The 27,475-nt window shown below is 35.1% G+C and overlaps 1 pseudogene; it reads left to right on the top strand.

The window, feature by feature from the left end:
• Positions 1-5,047: 5,047 nt before the first annotated feature.
• LOC132285721 (feruloyl CoA ortho-hydroxylase F6H1-3-like) lies at positions 5,048-27,475 on the top strand (annotated as a pseudogene).

Here is a 27,475-nt window from a genome sequence, read left to right on the forward strand (position 1 = left end):
AAATTTTTTTTCTCTCTCTAAAATTTCTCTGTTGTTGATAACATATCTCTAAAATAGAGCACCCGAAATTAACAAACCCCAAGAAATTTCATATTTATATAGAAAATTACTTGTTCAGATGAGGCAACGTCAAAGCAATATATATAGAAAATGTGGACTTGTTTAGATTTTATTTGTAAATTTTTACACTTGCATATTCCTTCATCAAATTTTAACTTTGTGCAAGAATACAACATGTCATTCATAAAGTAAGGTTTTTTTTAGTAATTTTACTGTCAAAATTATGATTTGTCTTAAATAGAAAAAAAATAGAGGGTTTTTTTTTTTCAAATAATAGCATTTTGTATATTATGAAAGGTTTTTTTACACCTAACCCTATCCCAAATCACAAAATAAATGTGGGATTGAAATTCCTAAAATTCCCATTATAAATTGTGGAAACTAAATATTGAATTTTCCATGGAAAGCATAATTTAGGTTCATTCTAAAAAGGAGGGAAAATGAATTTAGACAAGAAAATGGTTTGCAATCTATTTTTGTAATAGGCAGCTAATTTTTTAATTAAAGAAAGACATTTCTTAATTGTGATTCAAAAATATCCTCACACTAGCTACGGTCCAGGGATGTTAAAGCCTCTAAGTATGACAATGTTTAAGTACAACGTGTTGACGTGGATTAATAATATATAAATATGATTTATTTTATTACCAAATTAAATATGATGTATGTACTTATTATTTTTAGTTTGATAAGTAACTACCTCACTATTTTTAATTTGATAATTAAAAAGTATGTATCCATTAATTGTTGGTCCAAACAAATCAGTAGAAGCAAAAGGTGTAAATCTTCATTGACCTAATTATTATCCTTATAAATAAATATATACTCAACTTCATTATAAACCACCTGTGTAAAAATGGACAATCGCCGAATTATCAAATGAGATATGAATTTATTCTAAAATTATCCCTTAAGGTTTTTATTTTTTATTTTTTATTTTTATTTTTATTTTTATTTTTATTTTATCGAACTTATCGAATCCGAATGGAATCATCATCACTTATATGGTAGATCTAGTTGTTCATACGCTATTATAGGAGTATTCAAAAGGGAAAATGCTTAGTGATTTTTTCTTTGTGATTTTAAAATGAATTAGTTGACTGTTTATTTGGATGCTTTATGGGTTTTAAAAGTAATATTTTTTAATATAGGAAATAGAGAAAAAATAATAAAAACTTACTATTATAGTATCCAAGCTCTCGTATAACTTATTAACTTCAATTCAATTCTGCCTATATATCTTCGTTTAGGAGATCATTTCTATTAAATCTTCAAATAATTAAAACTAGACACTACAATTTTTTACTATAAATGAGTGATCTCTTACTCTTTAATAAGAACCACTTTGTATCAAATAGTTAGATAATTAAAATTAAAAGTAAAAATTTTTACCATGAATGAATAACCTATTTTTCATCAATAAGAACCCTAATTTATATAGTAATTCACTTAAAGTTTTTTATAATTATATTTTGATTTATTATTTTTTATTAAGGTTAAATTTGAAAGATATACCCAACATATATAGAGTAATTGAAAAATATAGAGAGGGGTGTTCAAATAATCCACTAATCCGTCAAACCAATCTGATCCGTGTGGTTCGGTTTGATTTTTTGATCTAATGATTCGGTGATGGTTTTAAAAATTAGCAATCCATAATGAGCGGTTTGGTTAACGGATTAAACCTTGAAAAACCCGAACCGATCCATTAACCGATCCAATCCGATCCGTGAATTATATTATATAATTAATATATATATATAATTATATGTATACTGTAATATATTATTTCTATTTTTTTTTTATTCCTTATTTGTTTTTAGATTAAATGTGCTACAACATACCATTTTGAAAGATTTATTATTTGGGCTGAGCCATAACTAAAATAATAAAACATAATCATATATTGGGTTGGACCATAACTATAATATAATTATATTGGGTTATTTTAAAAAGCTCAATCCTTGGGAACCGAATCAAACCAATCCATTATTTTTCACGGTTCGGTTTGGTTTGGATTGATAGTCCCCACGGATCGATTCGGTTTCAGATTTATCCAATCCGCGAGGACTGAATTAGTTTAAATTTTACTCAAAACTGAACCGATCCGATCCGTAATCAGCCTTAGAGAGTGTAGATGAGAATATATATATATATATATATATATATATATATATACACACACCTATACATATAATTAAAAAATATTAGTAGAGAAAAGAAAATTAGAAATAGATTGAGAAACTTAGTGTAATAATTGATTCTTTTCTTTTTTCTTCGATTGACAATTCGTTTAGTTTGATAAAATATGAAACGAGTACTGTTATTTAGCCTGACAAATAAAAACCTACTACTTTATTGAATCTATGTGCTTATTGGAGAACCTGCTTACCTCATCATTACTTGATGAAAAAAAAAAAAAAAATTTAAAGTATTAAAAAATTGTAAAAAAAAACACATTGTAATTTTTGTTGTAGATTTTGTACAAATCAAATTCTTATATTTGAGTACCATGAAACTTGATACGAAAACAATAATAATAATAATAATAATAATAATGATACAACCATAAATGAAAAACTTAAAAAATAAGGAAATTAGTTATGAAAAATGATGCCTATTTAACTTAAAATTTTAGAATAATTACATCATATTTTATCTATGTGGGTTTTAAATCGAATATTAAAGTCGTCAATTATATTATTTTCCTTCAATAAATTATGTAAATAATTAAGGAGACACATTGCTAATTGGAATGATTTTAAATATAAATGATTAGAAGCTTTGTGCCACATCATTTCATACGCAAAGCTATCTAGGTATGATAATAAATTTGCTAATGTTCATTTAAATGGAATGGTATAGACCTAAGTAAAACAGTTGTGACCATCAGTCTCATGTGAAAAAATGCTTTAAACACCAGTGATAATTCTTTATTTTTATTGATAATTCTTTATTTTTATTTATATATTATTAGGATACATTATTTTTCCAAAAAAATACACATCCTTATAAAAAAAAAATTGTATGCTGTATCAATCCCAAATTCCCAATTAAGATTTTTGGTATCCTGATTTTTTTTTTACCCCTCTTTTTCTCTTGCCTGCCTTCCTAAATTCTTTCTCTATTTTTTATTTACTTTATGTTCTCTCTCATTAGGGTAAGAAATAACATAATTGAACGAAGTAATTGATCTTGTTAGTATAAAAAATATTAAATAAACTATTAAAACTCTATAAACCATTAAACTCCTTTGATGCTAATTGTGATGGGAATGGTAATTTGGTTTTTTTTTTTTTTTTTTTTCACTCTTCGATTTTTTTTTTTTTTTAGTATTATTTACAAATATGACATGGTATGATTCATTTTAAAATATACCCAATGACGTGTTTTAGAAAGATTTGTAATGTTTGAAAATTATTTCATAATTTTCATTCAATAAATTTTCTTCATCTGAATAATTGTGACTGATTTTAACATTGGCCATCGTCATAATAATTTTAGTTAAATAAATTTTCTTTTGTTAGAAAAAAACAGTAAAGAAAGTAAATAAGATAAGAAAATAAAAAGTTATGGTATTATTAAAGGAGACATGATGCATTAATAAGTCTAAGATCTTCCTATCATTTTCTTTACAGAGAAAAAGAATAATAGTACAAAAATGGAGTGCGAATATAGTCACCCAACAAGAATATATAGAGAATATATATGTTTGGTAGTATAACAATGCCGTATAACTGGAGTTTAAGTAATTAATATACATATTAAGTAATAGTGTAAGTAATAAATATATATATAATAATTAATTATATAAAATGTATTTATATAAAAATTGCGAATTAAAAAAATAAAATTTTAAATTGTAAAAATTGAATTCGGGAATCCGCAGAGCTTGAGAGCCATTGAATGAAATGTATGACTAAGGTATAGATATAATGCTATTTTGATGTATAACCAACCGTTTCATAATCATTGGGTGGCAAAAGCGTGTAGGTCAAATGCCATTTAACTTTTAGCTCAAGAGGTGGATATGAGTTTTGGCCAATGCTATTCCAGAAGTTGATTGTATACATACTGTATCTGAACCATGTAAATGTCGTAGAAGTACATAGTATTGAATTTTAAACTATAAGTCAAAATTTCCGTTATCAAATATGATTAAGATTTCTATTCAAAACACTCTTATAATTAAACAATTATTTTGATATTATTAAAAACATAACGACTAAATTATATTGTATGCTAAACAGACCCTGTGTGATGCTGGCCAAGCACAAATTCTCGAACATAAATAACAAATATAAAGAGTAATTCAACTATTCAACAACAGGACACTTGTATGAATGCTTATTTCTCTGTCATTGTTACTCTCTTTCCTTCCTCATATTCATTAGGCTCCATCAACCTTCAATGTACCACTAAGGGCATGTTACACCTTTTTTATATCTGTGATTGAAAGGTCCAGAGTTTGTTTTGACATCAAGAATATGGATTGGGATCATCTCCATTCCATGTGTCATAACTTGTATAATTATTTTAGCCTTTTGACATAGATGTGTTTTAGACGACATGTTTTTTTTTTTTTTTTGGTTAATAACAACTATTTAATTGTAGATGTATTTTGGATCAAAATTGGAACCATATTTGATAATTAAATTTTGATTTGGAAAATTAAAAAATTTGTCTTAGTTTCTCTGTTACAGTACTAAAACACACAATAACACTAATTTGGTGATATAAGTTTTGACAAAAAAAATCTGATATGTTATAAACTATTTTCAACTAATATCAACCTCAAACATAATATGAGTCCAAATTTAAATATGAACATCAGAAAAATGATATCATAATACTTTTCAAACAGATTCTTACTATATTACAATTTTATATACAGTTTAATCCAAATAAAAATGTTTATATAGTATTTTTCTAATCCTTAAATATAGGATTAAAAATAATTGGAGAAAAAAAGTATTGAAGAGAATCCATGTCGGTAACACTCCGTATCACACCAATGAATTCACTAGCGTAAACATCTTGAGTGCTTCCTCTCCGTTGTACTTGGATTTTTGGATACACCGACAAGCTAAAAAATCATCCTACCAACAAAGTGGAGTCTGGTGGATGAAAATGGATCATTCATTTTTTAAAGGTACGGTGAGATCCATCGATTTGGAAAATTTTAGAATATTCAAGAGTATTGTACTCTCATGTTTTTCGGCTGTTGAATGTGACGGTGGGATCATGATTCGCTGTATTGGTCGGTTTTTAACCATTTTTTAAGGGTTCGATACCCTTACAAACCTTCATGAACTAGTCAATTTATACCGATATTATTCTGAATTTGTTACACCGCAACCGCAACTACAAGCCATGGATAGGACGCACTTAATAAAGAATCCAACTCTCGGAGCTTGGGATACTCCGAGGTACGATACCAGGAGTATTATAGAACTTCTCCATGGATAGGGTCACTATTTTCTCAGATCAGCGGAGTGGGCTTGCCATGCAAGAATACATGGATGAGACATACTGACATGGTGTAGGTCCATTGTGAGAGCCCAATTTGGTTAATCCCGAAATAAGCCCAAAATAGACCTTGAATAAAGACATTAGGCCCGATTTCAGTGCAATTAGCAGGCCTGGGACTCAGATGAATCAAGCCCAAAATGACCCTGTTAATTAACCCCAAAACCAAGCATATGAATATGATGATATTTGGATCAAAGCAATCAGGTACGTTGGATCATGCATTTCTCATCCTTTCAATTTGTTCACAAAAATCTCATTCGCCTTTTGAAAGTTAATCCCCAAATGAGCCCAAAATAGACCTTCAATAAAGACAAATAATACCAGGCCCGATTTCAATGCAATTAGCTGACCTTGGGCTCAGATGAATAAAGCCCAAAATGAGCCTGTTAATAAGCCCAAAACCCTACCAGACATAGGATGGTCGGCGAAGAGACGGTGGGCTTCGCAAATATTTTTTTTGCAACTTATAATCGTTCCTGCGCGCATCAGTGACACTGAAGTTTTTAAGGACCCACCTGATCTAGATGATCCATCCACGATCTCTAGTTTTATTAAAGTTTTTTTTAGTTGACCTACATCGGCAACCTTAGATAACTTGTACGGTTAGGTATAGGGTTAACCAATTTTTTTAATAAAAATTTCAAAATGCCTTTAAGGAGCCCTTATTTTTTATTATCTTTTGTTTTTAATTTTAATTTGCCTTAAGGGCATTTAGTTATTTCAGTCTTTCAATTGGAATTGTTCTTATTTGCTCAATTTAAAAAAAAAAAAAATTATTTTTGTTTTGCATTTTACCTTCAAATAAGTAAATGGATGCTCCCAAAACGGCGGGTCGTTGGTCCAACTAATCAGCCTAATAGTATAGTCCAACTAATCAGCCTAATAGTATAGTATATACTCTCTTGTTTCAAAAAAGGGTCTACCTTTCCAATTTTATCGATTTCGCCTTTTACATTTTTACTCTCTTGTTTCAAAACAGGGTCTACCTTTCCAATTTTAACGATTTCGCCTTTTACATTTTTAGATGCCTCAAAATAAGGGTCTCATTTTTAATGTACTATCAAGTGTTTTTTTATAATATTAGCGTTTTAACCTTCATGTATCAAATTTATAAAAAAAGTAAACATCACATCACAATAAACCAAATAGGTAATTTTGATAATTTATTTAGTATCAATACAATAGAAATACTAAAAGTCATATTCTTATAATGGTAGATTCCCAAAAAGAGATATATTATATATATATATATATATATTTATTTATTTATTTTATTTATTTTATATTTTGGACAAAGGGATATATATATATATATATTTGGATATTGAAGCAAAAATAAATAAAGTGATGAGAATTGGGATGCATAACGGTTATAAAGAAGAGGACGGCTAGCTGCAGTGAAGAAGGATAGTCGGCGCTCGTGCCTCTGATTGGTTGAAAAAATCAATCATAAAAGGTATATTTATTCATACATATATATGCGCCCTCAATATTATGTGAATGATCCAGAAAGAAAGAAAGAAAAAAAAAAAAACTTTCAAAAATTATTTTTTTTCTTTTTTTCAAAAATTTCATTTCCTTTGTTTATGTGTATACACATACATAGTTAACTAACTATATATTAAATTATTCTCATTTCTCTTTTACACATTAATTAAAATTCAAATTCAATTAAAACTCAAATTTCACATTAATATTACTTCAATTATAACTTAATAATGGTGAAAACTAAAGAATTCATCAAGCATATATATATATACACACAATTATACAAAAAGGTAAATAATAATGGTTATATATATGTATGTAAATATATACAAAAGGAAAAGAAAATAAAGGCTAAGAATTTTAAACCATATCGAATATATTATGAGACATTACCGTATAATTATACCATTATACTACGTAAGCCTCCAAAGTTGACATAGAAAATGATATTCAGAAAACTGGGTCTCGGCCACTTCTGCATCCCAAGAATGGGTCCCACCCTCCACATGCGTCCCATGAATGCCAATACCATATGGTCCAAACAAATTTCAACTTCCCTAAATTCGTTTGGAATAAAGCAAGCATGTGAATATTATATTCTAAAAAATTTAAAACTTCACTAATCAATTATGTCTATTTTCAAATATGTTTTGAACTTTTTCAAAATATTAGGGTTAATTGTTAAGTTTTTCAATTTAATTATAAATTATGCAAAGACATTATTTAGATTTTTTATGGTTCAAAAGGGTTTACACTTTGTAATTCAATTACACTATTATCCTCTATCATAATATTTATCAATATACCTTAAACTATCTAAACAATAAAAATACATCCTCTCTTCTAAACTTTTCTGTCTCTCCCTATATAATCTATAGAGATATAAATATACAACTAGAAATACAAAAAAAAAAAAAAAATGTTGCACAGGTGCACGAAAGATGCAGCATACTAGTTGACTTAAAATATATATATATATATATATATATTTTGATGGTAGAGCACCGGTGCGACTTAATTTTGCCGCACCAATATTTTTACTTCATTATGTAAACTTTTTACTCAATAATGTAAATACTTTACTTCACTAACACTTTCACTGCATGTATGTGACATTTCCATACGACATTGTGTTTATTTATTTATTATTTTTTATAGTATAATGGTGCAATAAGGCACTGGACTAGTGTAACGGGTGGACGCTTGTCCATTACCCAAAAGCTCGAACTATTAGGTAGTGTTGCATACCCACCCATTTATACACACTTCAACTCCCATTCAAATCCGATGTGGGACAAATTTCACTTGTAACATTTTCCCCCACCCAAACCTACGCAGCGCCCTCGTTGCGGTCGGACCACCTTGTCTACCCGGAGGCAGACCCGGACGCCTTCCCGGTCGGGCGCTTGGCGTAACACCGGATTAAGGATTGGGTCTGCCCTGATACCAACTGTAACGGGTGAGCGCTTACCTATTTACCCAAAAGCTCGAACTATTGGGTAGTGCTGCATACCCACCCATTTATACACACTTCAACCCCCATCCAAATCCGATGTGGGACAAGTTTCACTTGTAACAACTAGTGTTTTACTACATCATTTAAACATTTTACTACATAATGTAAAATGTTAACGTAACACTTTCACCGCATGTATGTAACATTTTTACTATTGATGCAAATTTTTGTATAAAAATTAAAAACTCACATAAAATTAAAAGATATGACACTTCCACCACTATAAAAAAATGTAAAGGTCATACTTTAACCAACACAACATTGCTAATAGGGTAAAATGCAAAAAATCCCCTTGAACTATGAGGAAACCTGCAATTAACCCCCTGAACTTCTAAACTCCTGAACTATGCAAAAAAGTTGCAGATCACCCCCTCCGCCACTGTTCCGGTTGGATCTTGCCGTTAAATTGATCATGTGATGGTCACATGACCCCTACTATATTTTTAATGACCATAATGCCCTCATAACCATGAAAAGACACCAATGCCCCTTACTTAAACCATTAATTCCATACCCCTTTTTATAAACCCAAACACACCTTTATACTGTTGATCTTCTTCCCAGCGATGCCTGAATGAAAAAAAAAAAATCCACTCACGAACTGATCTTTCCTTTTCCCATTCCACTTCATAAACTGGATACTGTTAATGGTTTGTTCTTAATCAGTTAACGGCTGTTGTCTGAATCACTCTAATTATATACAAATACATAATGTAAGGATGTGTTTGGGAGTAAGAATTTTTTAAAGATGTGTAATCAATTTATATTCAATCATACTTCGTCGGACCCAATTGAACCCACAATCGGAGAGATTGATTTTCTGTATGTCATCAATTAACCACAAAGATACAGAAAGAAGAAAATCCTAAAAAGAAACCCTATATCAACAACACAACCCATATATTCTTCACAAATTCTCACCACAGACCACACCTCGGACACCACGTTCGTCGTGGGTACGAACGCTTAAAGTCAAGTAAATAGGCATAGCATTATGAATCACTTTTTCAACTTTCAGTGTCCAACCTCTGTGATTCAAGAACCCCAAACTCGCATAAGAATACTCTTTTCGCTTTGGATACAACACCTTGGTTTTTTAATTGAAGTGGTAGATGAGTTTAAGGCTTTTGGGCATTGGGACTCTCCGGCGACCGAAGCTTTTCCGGTGGGCTCTATCGCCACGAACAATGACTTATATCTGGAGCGTCGGACAGAGGAGTTGATTGAGAGTCGAACAGAGGGTTTGATTATTGGTGTCGATGTAGGGACGGAGAAATCGACGTGAAGTTCATGGCGGCAAGGTTCACCGCCGCTGCTCTACCCTTTGCTCCATCGATCTTATCTGCCGCTGCTCCACCCATAACATCATGAATCATTCGGCGATCGCTTCTCGGCTAGCTTCCGAGTTATCAACCCGGTTTGATCTGTAAATCCAAGAACCGAATCTCTCTCGCCGGATCTCCAAAACCCAGTCATCTCCCTCTTCGTAGAGCTCATCACAGCCATAACCGAACCAATCGTCTCCGCTGGATCTACCACCGCCGGATCTGTCTCGCCAGTGCCATCAACATTCTCACAGTCGTCTTCGCTCTCCATCTCCAAGCTCGTCGTTGCCGCTACTCCACTGCCGAGCCAAGCTCTTTACTGCACCAGTCACGCCGTCGCCCACTGCTGCGCAGTCACGCCAGCGAGCTCCCCGACGCAGTTCTTCTACGAATCGCCATCTCTTCTCTCTCTCTCTCTAGCTTGTTGTTGGCCCGTTTGGGTGCACAAGTGCTCACCTAAAAAAAAAAAAAGGTTTGCTAATGTCTTCTAAAAGGTGAAGAGAGAACATAGAGATGGAGGAGACGGTCAACTTTTGGTCAAAGTTGATTTGTCAGTTTAAACTTCCAAAACTACATCGTTTTAATAAGGGTAAATTAGACTTTTTGTTTTTCCGGTGGTATTAGTCGCCGGAATGGACTGAACTGCAACAAATTCACAGTTCAGGGGGGTTTTTTGTAATTTAGGGGGTTAGTTGTAATATGTCAATAGTTCAAGGGGGTTTTTTACATTTTACCATATATATATATATTGTTGTATAATGTTGGACCGGTGCAATAAGACGCTAAATATTTCATGAAATTTATGATATCTATGACCATAAGTTATTTTTTAATTTTATTTATTTATTTATTTTTTTTTTTTACCGATTAGAAAAAAATAATTAAAATAATTTGCTAACTGTGCACCAGTGCGACAAAAGCTGCACTGTTATCGTTTTTTTTTTTTTTTTTTCCCAAATGTTTTTCTTTACTAATGGTGCACTATTATTGATTTATTATTATTATTTACATTTTCTAAATCAGCTAGTATGGTGCATCTTTCTTGCACCCATCCAATGCTTTTTTTTTTTTATTTTATTTTATTTTATCTCTATTTGTAAATTTATTTCTCTATAGATTATATATAGAGACACACACACACGGAGAGAGATGATGTATTTTTGTTGTTTGGGTCAGTTGGGGCAATTTTATAAATTTTGTAATAGTGGGTAATAGGGTAATTGGATGGAAAAGTGCGGGACCTTTTAAGCCATGAAAATTTTAACTTCTTTAAGTTCAAAATCGTAACATTATTAAGGTGCGGTGGTGTTGCCGTAATGATAAAGTTAGGATCACGCTTTTAGAATCTCCCACCCAATAGATTTCACGTTCTATTCTCCTTTCCAGCTAACTATCACTAATATGGATTAAATAAAAAAAATAAAATAAAAACCACACACACCTTTCCCTCCCCTCCCCCTCCCCCTCCCCCTCCCCCTCCCCCTCCTAAAAAAAGAAAAATTCTATAGGATTATTGCTAGTACATGTATTTCCTCCTAAAAAAAGAAAAATTCTATAGGATTATTGCTAATACATGGATTTTTACTGTTCATTTATAAAAATTACCCTTTCTATTTACACATCTTTTGGTCAACTTTATTTTTTCTATATAATGTAACTGGTAGCCTTTGGAGAACTCTAATTTTTCGATACAATTTTAGTGGGGGTGGATATAGGATCAAAGCAATCAGGAACGTCGGATGGATAATTATTTGCAACTAAAAATAATCTCATTAACTAACACTGTATGGAAATTAGAACTATGTTGTTACTATCAGTCTAAAATAAAAGAACCTTTAGTGGACAGTTAGATTTGAGAAGACATAATGAACATTGCAAGAAGGAACAATTAGGTGAGAATAAAATATGTAGGCATTGTTAGCCAATACAAGTATAAATAGCTTGCTTGCATGGGATACAAAAACTACACCATCACCTTCTCGATCTACTCCTTTCTGCCAAACACTTTAAAGCTCTCTTTCCTTATAACTCCTCCTACAATGGCCCCGCAGTGTCCACACCTCTCTCGAACTCGTCTGATGTCAAAAAATTTGTAATAAAATAAGGGTATGGTGTGAAAGGTCTTGCAGAGATGGGACTTAGTGCCCTACCCAAGCAATATATTCAACCTCTTGAAGAAAGGGCTAATATGATCAAAATAGCACCTGAAGAGTCCATACCAGTTATTGACATGTCGAATTGGGATGACCTGGAGGTGGCAGAATCGATATGTGATGCAGCTGAGATGTGGGGGTTCTTTCAAATTGTCAATCATGGTGTGCCACTTGAATTGCTCGAGGATGTGAAGAATTTGCTTCCATAACTCAAACTACCAACCTGACAATCTGTCAACCTGGAACTCTGATACCACTTTGTTGGGAGATGACAATAAAGAAACACAGCGGAATAATTCTTCTCCCTATATGCAAGCAAATATAGTATATCTCTACTTTTATATGTGCTAAAAATAATAGAGAACAAATCAATCACACCAAGCCACAAGAACACAAGCAATTTTTTACGTGGAAAACTTCCCCAGTGTGAGGAAGAAAAACCACGGGACCTAGTACAGTTAAAATCTCCATTATCAACCAAATAATGGGTACACAAAGTCTTCTCTAATCGCAATTAGAGGCTATAAAACATCTCATCAAGATAGCAACAATCTTGGCAAAAAACAAAGAGAATTAGAGCAAAACCTGGTTACTGTTCACGGGCACGAATCACTGTTCCCGAGCTCAAAATTCGATCTTCACCGTTCAAATTTTAACTCATTGAGTCATGAACCTCTCCTCCAAATTTCAGCTCGATCGGACCACGAATCACTGTTCTGGGCAGAATAGAAAAACCTACGTTTTTCTACCAAAACCCGGTTGCTGTTCACAGGCACGAATCACTGTTTCTGAGATCAAAATCTGATCTCCACCGTTCAGATTGTGCGTCACTGAGTCATGAACCTCTCCTCCAAATTTCAGCTTGATTGAACCACGGACGAAGCGGAATCGTACATTTGATCAAACCTGGGCAGAATGGAAAAACCTGCGTTTTTCTTCTCTTTTGTTCTTCTACTTGCGGCTAATCTCTATCTCTTTTTATACTAACTTCCTTAGGGTTTTCTTTTCCCTAAAGGCTGGGTTTTGGGCTTTTAATAAAACCCACTTGGGCTTTCCTCCATATAGAAGGAAATAAACCTAACAAATCTCCCCCTTTCCGACTATGTGGAGGGAATCGCCATCTCGGCGATCGAACAACAAATTTCAAGCTTCTCTCTTGGTAATGTCTTTGTCAACATATCAGAGCCATTATCATCAGTGTGAACCTTCTTAAGTTCAAGTAACTTATTGTTCAACGCATCTCTCTGCTGCTTGAAACCAAGTTCTCTCAAGAACTTCTTTGCCCATAGGAACTCTTTAGTCGCTTCCGTTGATGCAATAAACTTTGCCTCTGTCGTAGAAAGAGCAATACACTTCTGAAGTCTTGATTGCCAACCTACAGCCCCACCTGCAAAAGTGATCAAATAACCCGAAGTAGACCTACGAGTATCCACATCCCCTGCTATATCTGTATCTGTGTAGCCAACTAACAATGGTTGTCCGTTTCCCAAACCAAGTCTCAAACTGGAAGTGCCTCGAAGATATCTCATGATCCACTTCACTGCATTCCAATGCTCTCTTCCCGGATTTGACAAGAATCGGCTAACTACACCAACTGCATGGGCTATATCTGGTCTTGTGCAAATCATTGCATACATCAAACTTCCTACTGCTGAGGCGTAAGGAACTCTTTCCATGTCTTCCTTTTCCTTATCTGTAGAAGGACATTGCTTTGTACTCAGTCTGAAGTGGGTAGCAAGAGGAGAGCTAACCACTTTAGTGTTGTCTATATTGAACCTCTAAAGCACTTTTTCAATGTACTCCTCCATGACAAATATAACTTCTTGGCACTCCTATCACGACTGATTCTTATGCCAAGAATTTTCTTTGCTAGTCCCAAATCCTTCATAGCAAATGACTTACTCAATTGCTTCTTCAACTGGTCAATCCTTGAAGCATTCCTGCCAACAATCAACATGTCATCCACATAAAGCAATAGAATAATAAAATCATCATCAGAGAATTTTTTTAACAAATACACAGTGATCAGAAGTTGTATTCTTATAACCTTGCTCCCCCATAACAAACTCAAACTTCTTATACCACTGTCTCGATGCTTGTTTCAAACCATATAGGCTTTTCTTCAACTTGCACACATAATCCTCTTTCCTTTTCACTTTGAAACCCTCTAGCTGCTTCATATAAATCTCTTCCTCCAAATCGCCATGAAGAAAGGCAGTTTTCACATCCATCTGCTCAACTTCCAAGTCAAGACTAGCTACTAGGCCGAGTGCTATACGGATCGATGACATCTTTACGACTGGAGAGAAGATCTCATCAAAGTCAATACCTTTTCTCTGAGCGAACCCTTTGCCAACCAATCTAGCTTTGTACCGTGGCTATGAAGATAACTCATTTTGTTTCTTCCTGTAAATCCACTTGTTTTCCAAAACTCTTTTTCCTTTAGGTAGCTTCACTAACTCAAAGGTGTGGTTATCATGCAATGACTGCATCTCATCTTGCATGGTCTCAACCCATTTTGTCTTTCGTTCATCTTCTACAGCTTCTGCAAAACATTGGGGCTTTCCCCCGTCAGTCAATAACACATACTGCTCTGCTGAATACCGAGTGGACGTCGGTCTTTGGCAGACTTCCTGGATGGAATCACTGGTGGAATCTCTGGCGCTGTCAACTGCTCATCAGTCTCAACATCTCCCTGAACCTGTAGGGGAACATCCACATCACCTGTACACTGGTGGTCATCCTGAACATCATTCTCAACCTGAGATGGTAGATTCTTCAGAGGAGCTAGATCTACATCAGTCAAGATATCACCTTGCTGAGACATAGATTTTCTTACTTTCTCAATATCCTAAATCGTCTGATCTTCTACAAACATGACATCTCTGCTTCTCACAATTTTCTTCTCAACTGGATCATAAAGCTTGTACCCAAACTCATCTTTGCCATAGCCAAGGAATATACACTGTCGCATTTTCACATCAAGTTTGGACCTTTCATCTTTTGGAATATGCACAAATGCTTTGCACCCAAAAACCTGCAAATGATTATAGGATACATCCTTACCTGTCCAAACTCGGTCTGGCACATCAAACTATAGAGGAACACAGGGTGTAAGATTCAACACATGAACAACTGTGCTCAATGCCTCCCCCTAAAAATTTTTTGGCAATTGGGCTTGTGAAAACAAACATCTCACTCTCTCAACTAGTGTCCTGTTTATCCTTTCTGCTACGCCATTCAACTGAGGAGTTTTTGGAGTTGTCTTTTGATGCCGGATACCCTGTTGCCTACAATACTCATCAAAAGGACTAGAATACTCTCCACCATTATCAGTACGAATGCATCTCAGTTTCTTCCCAGTCTGTCTCTCAACTAGGGTTTGGAATTGCTTGAACACTGCCAACACTTGGTCTTTTGAATTCAAGATATATACCCACAAATTCTTTGAATAGTCATCTATGAAGGTCATAAAGTATCTAGACCCACCAAGTGTTCTCGTCTTCATACGGCCACACACATCTGAATGTACCAAATCCAGTATCTCTGACTTTCTCGAATGAGGGGAATTCTTGAAGGAGACTCTGCTCTGCTTCCCTGACAAACAATGAGTACACCTTTTCAGAAGTGTACTTTTCAATCCACATAGTAGACTTTTTTTCCCTAGAGAGCTAATCCTTTCTCACTCATATGAGCCAGTCTTTTGTGCCACAACTCTGTTGTATTATTATCCTCCATCGCATTAACAATGTCGTTGGAGATCTTTGCTTACAGAACGTATAGTGCAGAGTGCTTCATGCCTCGAGCCACAACCATAGCACCCCTAGTAAGCTTACACTGGCCATCACTGAAAGTGCTGCAATACCCTTCATCATCAAGTTTACCTGTAGAAATCAAATTCAAACGAATGTCAGGAATATGCTTCACATCTCTGAGAACTAACCTCGTGCCATTATTCATCTTCAGATACACATTCCCAATTCCAATGACTTTAATCAAGCCATCGTTGCCCATCTTTACTGTTTCAAAATCATCAGATTTATAAGATGTAAAGAAATCCTTTCGAGATGTAGCATGAATGGAGGCACCACTGTCAATCACCCAACTGGTCTCATTGTATGCAACATTTATCGTCTCATCATCATAAACAATGAGGAAGTCTGCAGGAGTGGTGGTAGCAACTTTGTCATCACCATATTTGTCATCTCCATTCTTCGTTCCCTTCCCTTTCTCATTCTTGTTTTCTTTCTTCAATTGCTTGCAATATTTCTTAATGTGTCCCTTTTTCCCGCAATGATAACACTCGACATTTGCAAACTTGTTGGACTTGCTTCTATTGTTATCTCTGTTCTTCGGACCTCTGCTCTTACTTCTCCCCCTCTTTTCTGTAACCAAGATCTTTGACTGTGAAGAGGATCCCTATATTTTTCTTCTCATCTCTTTATTTAGCAAACAACTTTTGGCCATATCCATTGTGATTACACCTTCTGGAGTGGAGTTAGACAATGAAGTTCCGAGCGTCTCCCACGAGTCCGATAATGAACCAAGCAACCATAATCCTTGTATCTCATTATCAAACTTAATACCCATTCCAGCCAGCTGATTAATAATTCCTTGGAATGTATTCAGGTGATCAGATAAAGGAGTCCCGTCTTGGTATCTCAAAGCCATCATCTGCTTAATCAGAAACAATTTATTATTTCCAGTCTGTCTAGCATATAGCTGTTCAAGCTTACTCCATAGAGAATGTGCATGTGTCTCTCCACTAATATGGTTCAAAACATTATCATCTACCCACTGCCTCATATACCCACACACCTGTCGATGTACCAAAGTCCATTCCATAACAGTTTTGTTTTCTGGTTTTTCAGCACTAAACACCGGTAGGTAATAACCTATCACATAAAGAAGATCCTCCATTTTTCCTTTTCTATATGTGATAAATTGAATCATTGAGATTAATCATTTTACTCGTATTTGCTTCCATAGTTCAAACTACCAACCTGACAATCTGTCAACCTGGAGCTCTGATACCACTTTGTTGGGAGATGACAATAAACAAACACAGCGGAATAATTCTTCTTTCTATATGCAAGCAAATATAGTATATCTCTACTTTTATATGTGCTGAAAATAATAGAGAACAAATCAATCACACCAAGCCACAAGAACACAAACAATTTTTTACGTGGAAAACTTCCCCAGTGTGAGGAAGAAAAACCACGGGACCTAGTCTAGTTAAAATCTCCACTATCAATCAAATAATGGGTACACAAAGTCTTCTCTAATCGCAATTAGAGGCTACAAAACATCTCATCAAGTTAGCAACAATCTTGGCAAAAAATAAAGAGAATTGGAGATGTGACTATATAAATAGACACTTAGGCTATTGTTGAGAGTTATGAGTTGAAAGAGATGTAGCCTCATGAGGGAGTACGTTGATAGTAGGGGTGAGTTACGGGTTTGGTAGAGTAAACACTGATGGCGAGAGGGAGTCTCGTAGTGTACACAGAGAACTCGGTCAAGAGTTTGTGTGCATGCTCCGGTGTTGAAATTCTCTACTATTGTAATATCTCTACATATATAATAAATCTCTTCTCATCCGTAGATTTAACCCTGATTTTGGGTGAACCACATATATATCTTGTGTTGTGGTTTGAATTATTGTTTTCTTTCTTTCTTTCTTTTGCTTCCACTGTGTCCCAACACGCGACTCATCGGTTCTTCGAATTGCTTGCAGAGGAGATGAGGAAGTACTCACAGGAGCAATCCCTTACCAAAAATGTCCAGTTTGGCACCAGCTTCAGTCCTGTGGCTGAGAAGGTTCTGGAGTGGAAAGATAACCTTAGCCTCTTTTATGTCTCAGAAGATGAAGCTGCTACATTCTGGCTTCTCGAGTGCCAAGTAAGCATGCAAAATTTTTCAGAAAGATCAGTAGAACATATACAACCATAGATACATATACACAAACAATAATGCAGATGCAAGCATCCATGAACACACACGTATATATTCATATATTTACATACATAAATACATGTGTAACTGTATATGCAAATATTAACCATATTTGTATATCATCCTTCTTCGGTTTTTACTATTTAATCGTTCCTTATCCTTTCAGCACTTCTCAGTTGATTAGTGATGAGATTTAGGAAGTGGAGGAGTAGAAATAAAACTCTCGTATATTTACTTCTGAAGGTTACCATACATATACACAACTTTGCAACATTGCTAACTATGGGAAATAAAACAAAAAAGGAAAGTACAACTAATGGAGAATATAAAACGGAAATATAATTGACTACAGAATTAATTGACATGAAAAATAGGAAACCAAATCAGAGAATAAATGGTGATGAGTCAACTATATTCTTAACACTCCTCCCTCAAGATGGCATGTGAACATTCTGAACACCCATCTTGATAAGCAAATCACGAAACAGGTCTGCTCTAAGAGCTTTTGTAAAAATATATTAGCCAATTGTTGTTTGGAGCGAACAAAGCTGGCATGAACTACTCATTGCTCGATCCTTTCACGAACCAAATGACAATCTATCTCGATTTGTTTGGTACGTTCATGAAAGGTTGGGTTGGCTGCAATATGTAAGGCGGCTTTGTTGTCACAATAAAGATGGGCTGGTTGCGATTGATGAATGCTAAGATCTTTTAACAAGTAAAATAGCCAACTAACTTCGCAACAGGTTGTCGCCATTGCCTTATACGCTGCTTCAGCGGAAGAGCGAGAAACGGTCGATTGCTTCTTTGATTTCCATGAAATGGGAGAGCTTCTAAGCAAAACACAATACCCTGTGGTCGAACGACGTGAATTGGGACAACTTGCCCAATCTGAATCGCAGTAGGCATGAAGTTGCAGTGAACTAGAGGTTAAAAGAAGAATTCCTTGACCGGGACAACTCTTTAAATACCGCAAAACTCGTATTGCAGCTAGATAGTGCGGTTGACGAGGCAGTCGAAGAAACTGACTAAGAATTTGAACACAATAGGCAATGTCTGGTCGTGTTACTGTGAGATAAAGTAAACGGCAAACCAAACGCCTGTAAGATGTTGGATCTGAAACAAGTTCTCCATTATTCTTGCTTAATTGAAGATTTGGCTCCATTGGGGTCATTGAAGAACGTGTGCCAAGGAGACCAAACTCTTCAAGTAACTCAAGAACATATTTCCATTGGCTTAAATAAATACACAGTTTTGATCAAGTAATTTCTATACCAAGAAAATATTTTAGAATACCAAGATCTCGCACTTTGAAATGATTTTGAAGAGTCACCTTTAGGTTCTGAATCTCCTCAAGATTATCACCTGCAATAATAATGTCATCGACGTACACAAGGATAATAGTAAGAGAGTTGTTGGTTCTCTTTGTAAACATAGAATAATCCGCCTTTGACTGTTGGTAATCGACTCCCAATAGCTTGCTAGAAAGTTTGGCAAACCATTGACGAGAAGCTTGCTTGAGACCATAGAGGGACTTTCGAAGCTTACAAATGACATTGCCAATGCCATGATGTTGAAAACCTTGCGGAAATTGCATGTAAACCTCTTCATTCAAATCACCATGAAGAAAAGCATTGCTAATGTCAAGTTGATGGAGGTGCCAATTTTTAATAGTTGCAATGGCTAGTAAACATTGCATTGTTGTGAGTTTGGCCACTAGTGCGAAGGTTTCTTGATAATCAAGTCCTTTTCGCTAATTGTATCCTTTCGCAACTAATCGAGCCTTGTAGCGCTCAATAGTGCCATCTGGTTGGTACTTGATTTTGTAGACCCATTTACAGCCAATGGCTTGTTTCTCAGGTGGTAGTGGCATAAGCTCCCAAGTACGATTAACTTCCAAGGCTTTAATTTCCTCTGCCATAGCCTTTCTCTAGTTCACATCAAGTATTACTTGTTTGAATGTCTTTGGTTCCTGGCTAGAAGATATGGAAGCTAAAAAAGAACGGTGTGTTGGAGAGAATTTTCCATAAGATAATTTTTTTTGTAGTGGATGAGAGGTACTTACAGGAATGGAAGAAGACTTTGGTGCCGATAGATCACATGTGGCCAATTGACAATGATAGTATTTGAGGTAAGAGGGAGGGCGAGACTCACGACTAGATCGTCGGTTTGGTGGTGAAGGATGTTTTGGCGTTGGGATATCAGGGTCTTGGTTATCTTGTGTTTCAAGTGTTGTTTCAACTTGTGGAGGTGAAACAATTTCATTATCGGTCTCACCGACATAACACGGCAAAACAGGCTGATTTGGAGGCATCTTTGTTTCTTAATGAAATGGGAAAATGTTTTCTCGGAATTGAACATCTCGAGAAACAAAAATCCGGTTGGTTTTAAGATCAAAAAGTTTGTATCCCTTTTGATTGTAAGAGTAACCAAGGAAGATGCAACGGAATGCTCTAGAATCAAACTTTGTCTTTGAACCACTTGTATTTGTTGCAAAACACAAACAACCGAAGACTTTTAAATGAGAAAATGAGGGAATTGAGTTAATTAACAATTGATATGGTGTCTTACCGGATAATAAAGGAGTCGAAGTACGATTGATAAGGTAAGCTGTAGTTAACACACATTCACCCCAAAATTTAATAGGGAGTCTTGCTTGGAAACGTATAGCACGAGCAACATTGAGTAGGTGCCCATGTTTCCTTTCCACAACGCCATTTTGTTGTGGTGTGTCTACGCAGCTTGTCTCATGCTTAATCCCTTTGGAATTATAAAAATCCTTCATGTCAAATTCCAATCCATTATCAGACCGCAATATTTTGATCCTTTTATTAAGTTGGATTTCAACATAAACATAGAAGGATTGAAAAAGTGAGCGAGTCTCGCTCTTACGTTGCATAAGAAAAACCCAAGTGCATCGAGAAAAGTCATCCGCAATAGTGAAAAAATAATGAACACCCGATAAAGAAACGGTATGAAATTTACCCCAAATATCACAATGAATTAAATCGAAAGTTTCAACAGAGCTTTTATTACTAGAAGGAAAAAGAGTTTGAGTTTGTTTAGCTAGAGGACAAATCTCACAACTTTCATGTTCAACAGAAGGATTTAAGGTTGAAATGTAATGCGAAAATAACTTAAAAACGACTATGCCCAGGGTGTCCAAGACGTTGGTGCCATAAATTATGAATCGAGGAAAACACGGCTTGAGAACATCTGGGATTGGTTACTGGCAATTGAAGAAGATAGAGACCATCATGTAATCTACCCGTTCCAATCATCTTCTTCGAGGATGGGTCCTGTAATACCCCTAGTTTTCAAAAGGACAAAATGGGAATTTAATTTTGCATTTTGGTTTTTATTTCTTTGTTATTTGATTATATGACTTAGTTGTTTGAATTGATTGTTTTATTTGGGGAATTTATTTTATGTGTATTTGCTTAGTTGCTTAATTATTAGTTGTGTTTATTTAATTTAAATTGCTTAATTACTATTTATGTGTATTTAATTTAATTGTTGAATTGTTTATGTGTGATTTAATTTAATTATTTTATTAGTATGATTTAATTGACGTGTATTGTGGGTTAGTTTATATAATTTATTTGTCAATTGTTTATTTATTTATTTATTTATTTTTTTTGCTTTATTTGCAGTTAGGCTTGGGTGACTCATTTGGTTTATATTTTAAATGGTCGTGGATATAGATTAGGGTTAGGGTTTTCTTTTATGGGGAGTATTTAGCCGACTTGTAAATTAGTCGAAATTAAAAGTAGGTTAAATATAGAATGAAGGCCTATATATATTGAACAAAATAAGTCTGCTAGGGTTAGAAAACCCTATGCACGTATTAGTTTTGAGAAGGCAAAACAGAGGAAAAAGGGGCAGTGACCAAAGGAGGAAGGGAATGTATTAGGTTTGCCGGAATTTGCAGACGAAGGTTGAAGGTTTCAAACTGAAACCTAGAGGCAAGTTTCGTTCTCTCTTTCCTGTAAACTTGTGTTCTGTGCATTCTTTTTAGTCTCCAGGGACTAATGCAACTTTTAAAATTAATGGTTGACGCATAACGTATCAGAATTTGTTTATTGTTTAAAACACTGAAATTGGTTCTTGCATAAAACTTTGTTTATTAGGGTTTTAAACTTCTATAAATTAATTCGTAAGGAATCCAAGGAGTTTCTAGGATGGTTTGGACTATAATTGAACACTGGAAACTTAAAAACGGAAATTTGATACCAGATTATCAGACTGTAAATTTTGTTGTGTCTAAAAAACTGAAACCTGTTTCTTACATAAACTAAGTTGTGTTTGGTTTCAACTTTTGTCAATTGGTTTACACTTGAATATGAGGGGTTCCTAGGGCTGTTTAGACTCTGATTGAACCATGAAACTTTAAAAAAATTCAGAACTGAAGGTTAGAGTTCACCAGTAGCAGAGAGGAAGATTAGAGGAGGAGGGAGGAGGCTCTCAGGGAGAGAGCCGGCTCCTTAATGAAGGGAGCCGGCTCCCATGGAGAGAGAGCCGGCTCTCCATGTAGGGGAGCCGGCTCTAGGTGCTTTAGAGATGGCTCCCTTAATGGGGGGGCCGCCTCTCTTGAAGGAAAACACCTACGGGTGCTTTCGAATGACTTTCTGACTTAAGGGGGCCAAAGGAAATTTCTGGAAAATGAAAGGGAGTTCTAAATAATTAGAATTAACCTATAAGCCTCTAAAAATAATTAATATATAATAGTGTAATAATCTTTGGAGGATTCATGAAACATAAACTTTGTATTGGCATGCTGTGGAAGAGAGTTTAATTTGCTAGGTTATGTTAGCGAACTTAAACGGACTGCTAAGGAATTATGTGTGGAATGGTGTATCAATTATATATACAACTTAATGAAGGCTGGAAAGGTTGGTCTAGGATCTGGTTATAGATAGCTTGAGCTTTAAATCCTAAGTCACATGCTGTCAGAAGTTGAGGAGGTGTTACGTGCCTGTTGTGCTTTACCATTTAAATTGGAGTAATATGAAACACCATTAAGGTTTTATTTACGATACGGATTGGACTTCTGCGTGTCATAAGATCATGCACAGGTTTAAAGATGGAGGATTAATTAGACGTCATATGATGTAGTTACTAATTTACACGCCATCAAGGATTAAGGAGAAGTTAGTTACTAACCTTCGTTATAGTAATGAACTAGTATGGAAAAGGATGGTTTGGGAATGCTAGCATAATGTGCTCAGGTTTTACTTCTGACAATCATTATATCGTGCTATGGATGTTAATTGATGAACTATTTCAATTGCTGTTTATCAATTGTATGGATGTGAATAATATAAATTGTTTATCAGTACTTTAACAATTTAAAGGAAGGATTTATGGTTTAATCATATACTGGATGCATGATAGGATCTTAATAATATCTGATTTCTATTATGCTGGTTTCTGGATATGTTTGATGTTCTAATGAATGTGCATCATTTGTGGATCATTTGCATTATATGTACCGGTATGGGACGGTGACATATCAGGGATGGATTAGATCAAAAAGCTAAGTCCTACCCCTTCATACATACGGAATGGATTAACTAAAATAGTTAACTCCTACATGGATACATGTCCTGTCAACTAAAATAGTTGAACGACATAACGGATGGTTGTTTTATCTTTCTGCATTTAGGAAGGAATTTATATATATATTTATGGTACCGTGATACGAGCTTGAGTCTCCTGATCACGGTTAGGGTGCGTATATTGTAAAGGTTGAGTAACTAGATATAGCTAATGTTCCCTGGCAGGTCTAGGTACTTGGCCGCTGAAAAGCGTGTTTTATACGTCACCTTCTACCTAGGCTGAACTATGTTATAGGCTAGTGAGCATTCTATAGTGTGTATATATATATATATATATATGGACTATTGTAGATATTGCCGAGCTATCAAGGATGTATCTGCGTATCGGGTTTATGTACGGATTGTAGTAGATTGAAACTTACATGTGGGCCTGATCCACTTCTATTTTTCAGGTATTCGCCAGTACCAGGCTTAGAGTTTGATCGTGTTGATGCAGATACAGACATTCACTCTTCCGGTTACATAGGATTTCCTTTATATTTTGGTTTTGGATTTTAATTCTGTAAATTTATTTAAAGTTGTGGAATTAGGGGTCCACTAGGTGGATTCCCGAGTTGTACGGGTTTAAATTATATTAATTTATTATTTAAGGTTCGAGGATTTTCATTTTAGTTTCTTTCAGTTTTTTCCTGCTTGTTTACATATTGATTGTTTGGTATCCCTCGGATCTATGCTCGGACTTGATCACCCGTGGCTCTAGAAATGAGGGGTATCACAGGTCCTGTATATGACATGAATCAGAAAGAAAGGTTACAAGACATTTTGCATAATGGATGAGTTTGACAACAAAAATCAAATTAAAATGGAAACTTGGAACACATAGGACATTTTTCAAAATAATATTAGGTGTCAACCGAACATCACTAATATGAGTAATTGGAACATTTTCTCTATTTGGAAGCTTAATTGTTCTAAAACAAGTAGATCTTACATGAGAGAAAAATGAGGAAGAGCAAACCATATGATCGGTAGCCCCAGAATCAATTATCCAAGAAGTTGAATGAATATAATGGATGGAATTAAGAGCAATACCTGTCAAATTATTTTGGGAGGCATTGTTACCTACAAAATTTGACTTGGGTTGGGTACCAATTAACGCTAGAATTTGTTGGCATTGTTCTGGAGTGAAAGGGAAATTTTGTGTCATCAGAGACGGGGCTAAAATTTGATTTGCAGAAGCTTGGCCTGGTGTGAACTGATTTGGACCCTTGTACAGCGTGTGACTAGGAGGATAGCCATGCAACTTATAGCACTTCTCCTTGACGTGTCCTATTCTTCCACAGAAATCACAACTGGGTTTAAAATTATTGGAATAATTTTGACGACGATTTTTACCTCCATTGTCACTCTCCTTAGCAGCTAACGTAGCAGACTCCATTGTGGGACATGGATTAACCATACCACGTTGTCGTTCTTCTTAAAGGAGTAATGAGAAAATCTTACTCACTGCCGGAATAGGATTCGTCAATAATATTTGCCCACGCACAGTTGTATAGCTTTCGTTTAAACCCATTAAGAACTAAATGGTGCGATCTCTGTCTCTATATCCTTCCAAGGTCTTGTTAGAATCACAAGTGCAAGGAGGTATTGGAGAATAAACATTCAATTCATCCCACAACCCCTTTAACCTTGAATAATAAATTGTGATAGAATCCTGACCTTGTGATATAGAAATAATCTTTTGTTGGAGTTCAAAGATTCGAGGGCCATTAACCTGAGAAACCTTTCCTCAAGATCCAACTAGAGGTCTTTAGCTGTTTCTGCATAAATGGCGTCACCTGCAAGTTCTGGGATGATGGCATTCACGATCCAGGAGGCCACCATGTCGTCGCATTGCTTCCAATCCCCAAAATTTGCATCCTTCTTTAATTGCTTTAAGATTGTTCCATTAACAAAACAAACTTGTTTTTCGCACTAAGAGCCTTCAACATAGCCCTGCTGCACATGGTATAGTTGTCTCCATTCAACAGAGAAGACACTAAAACATCCCCGGGGTTATCTGAGGGATGAATGGTATAAAGGTTTTTCTTAGTTTGATCCCCCATTGCAAACGGGTGTCAAACAGAATAACTTATCTCAGAAGAAGAGAAAACAAATGTGTCAGAAACGATATGGACGCTCTGATACCATGATGAGATTTAGGAAGTGGAGGAGTAGAAATAAAACTCTCGTATATTTACTTCTGAAGGTTACAATACATATATACAACTTTGTAACATTGCTAATTATGGAAAATAAAACAAAAAAGGAAAGTACAACTAATGGAGAATATACAACGGAAATATAATTGACTACAGAATTGATTGACATGAAAAATAGGAAACCAAATCAGAGAATAAATGGTGATGAGTCAACTATATTCTTAACAATTAGTATATTTGTACAGGCTGTAGTCCAGAGGTACTTCTTCACTCTCTAAAGTTGAAGGTTAAGAGTTCAAGTCTCCCGTAGGACCGAGCAACAAGTTTCTTACCAAGAAAAAAAAAAAGGGACTAATTAGAGTATTACACAATATAATGTTACACTTTCTACCGATGATGACTTTACAGACCTGTACTGATTGAGGATATGAATGGGACAAAAAAAAAAAACCTACTCTTTTTGTTTTTTTTTTCTTAGTTGATTCTCACATACATACGTCTCCATCGAGACTTGAACCCCTGACCTCCCTTTGAAAAGTAGGAGTCTGGTACCGTTAGGCCATTAGCTTGTTTTTTAAACCTACCCTTTCAGCAGCAGTTGTTAACAAAGAAAAGATGCATGTTCACATACATATTGTGCAATAATACATGAATATATTTTAATTAACACATTGTTTACACATACTAATTGCTGTTTGATTTTAGGGACCAATCACTGGAAAATACATGAATATATATAGGTAAACACATTGTTTTCACATAGTAATTACTGTTTGAATTTAGGGACCAAACACTGGAATTCATGAAGAGATCCGAGTTTGTGATTAGAAGGCTGTTAGAGGCACTGATGAAGAGACTCAAGGTGAAGGAGATTGACCAAATAAAAGAGTACCTTTTGATGGGTTCGAAGAGGATCAACTTAAACTACTATCCCAAATGTCCTAATCCGGCCTGAGCTGACAGTGGGAGTAGGGCGTCACTTGGATGTCTCAACACTGACTGTCCTCCTTCAAGACAATATCGGTGGGCTCTACGTGCGGAAAATGGATGACGATGAATGCTGGATCCATGTCCCACCGGTCAATGGATCTCTTGTCATCAACATCGGTGATGCACTACAGATAATGAGCAATGGAAGATACAATTGTGATTGCTACTGGAAGCAAGACCAGGATTTCAATCCCGATCTTTGTGAACCCAAGACCTGGTGATGTTATTGGCCCTCTGCCGGAGGTGCTCGAGAGCGGAGAGAAACCAATGTATAAGGAAGTTCTCTACTCGGATTACGTTAAGCATTTCTTCAAGAAACCTCATGATGGAAAGGACACCATTGAATATGCAAAGATATGGGAACTTTCTCTTCAAGCTTTCTCACTTGGAACTGGAAAATAATAAAGAGAATAAACGTCACATAAGATGAGAGATGTTTTTTTATTTTTATTTTTGTGTTGAATGGGCAAGCTTTAAGATGAGGAATGTTTTTTTTTTGGAATGAAGATGAGGAATGTTGTTCAAAGAGAACAAGTAGTGCTTGATCAATATATATAGATTGTAACTATTGTTTATTTATTTATTTGGCAAGTGCCTATAGATTGTACCTGTTTCTTCCCATCAATAAAGGTTGTAATTAATGGGCAAGCTTTAAGATGAGGAATGTTGTTCAAAGAGAACAAGTAGTGCTTGA

This window comes from Cornus florida, unplaced genomic scaffold (genome assembly GCF_030987335.1).
Source record: "Cornus florida cultivar Cherokee Brave unplaced genomic scaffold, ASM3098733v1 CherokeeBrave_3.0.0_Hap2_Chr11, whole genome shotgun sequence".
NCBI lineage: Eukaryota > Viridiplantae > Streptophyta > Magnoliopsida > Cornales > Cornaceae > Cornus > Cornus florida.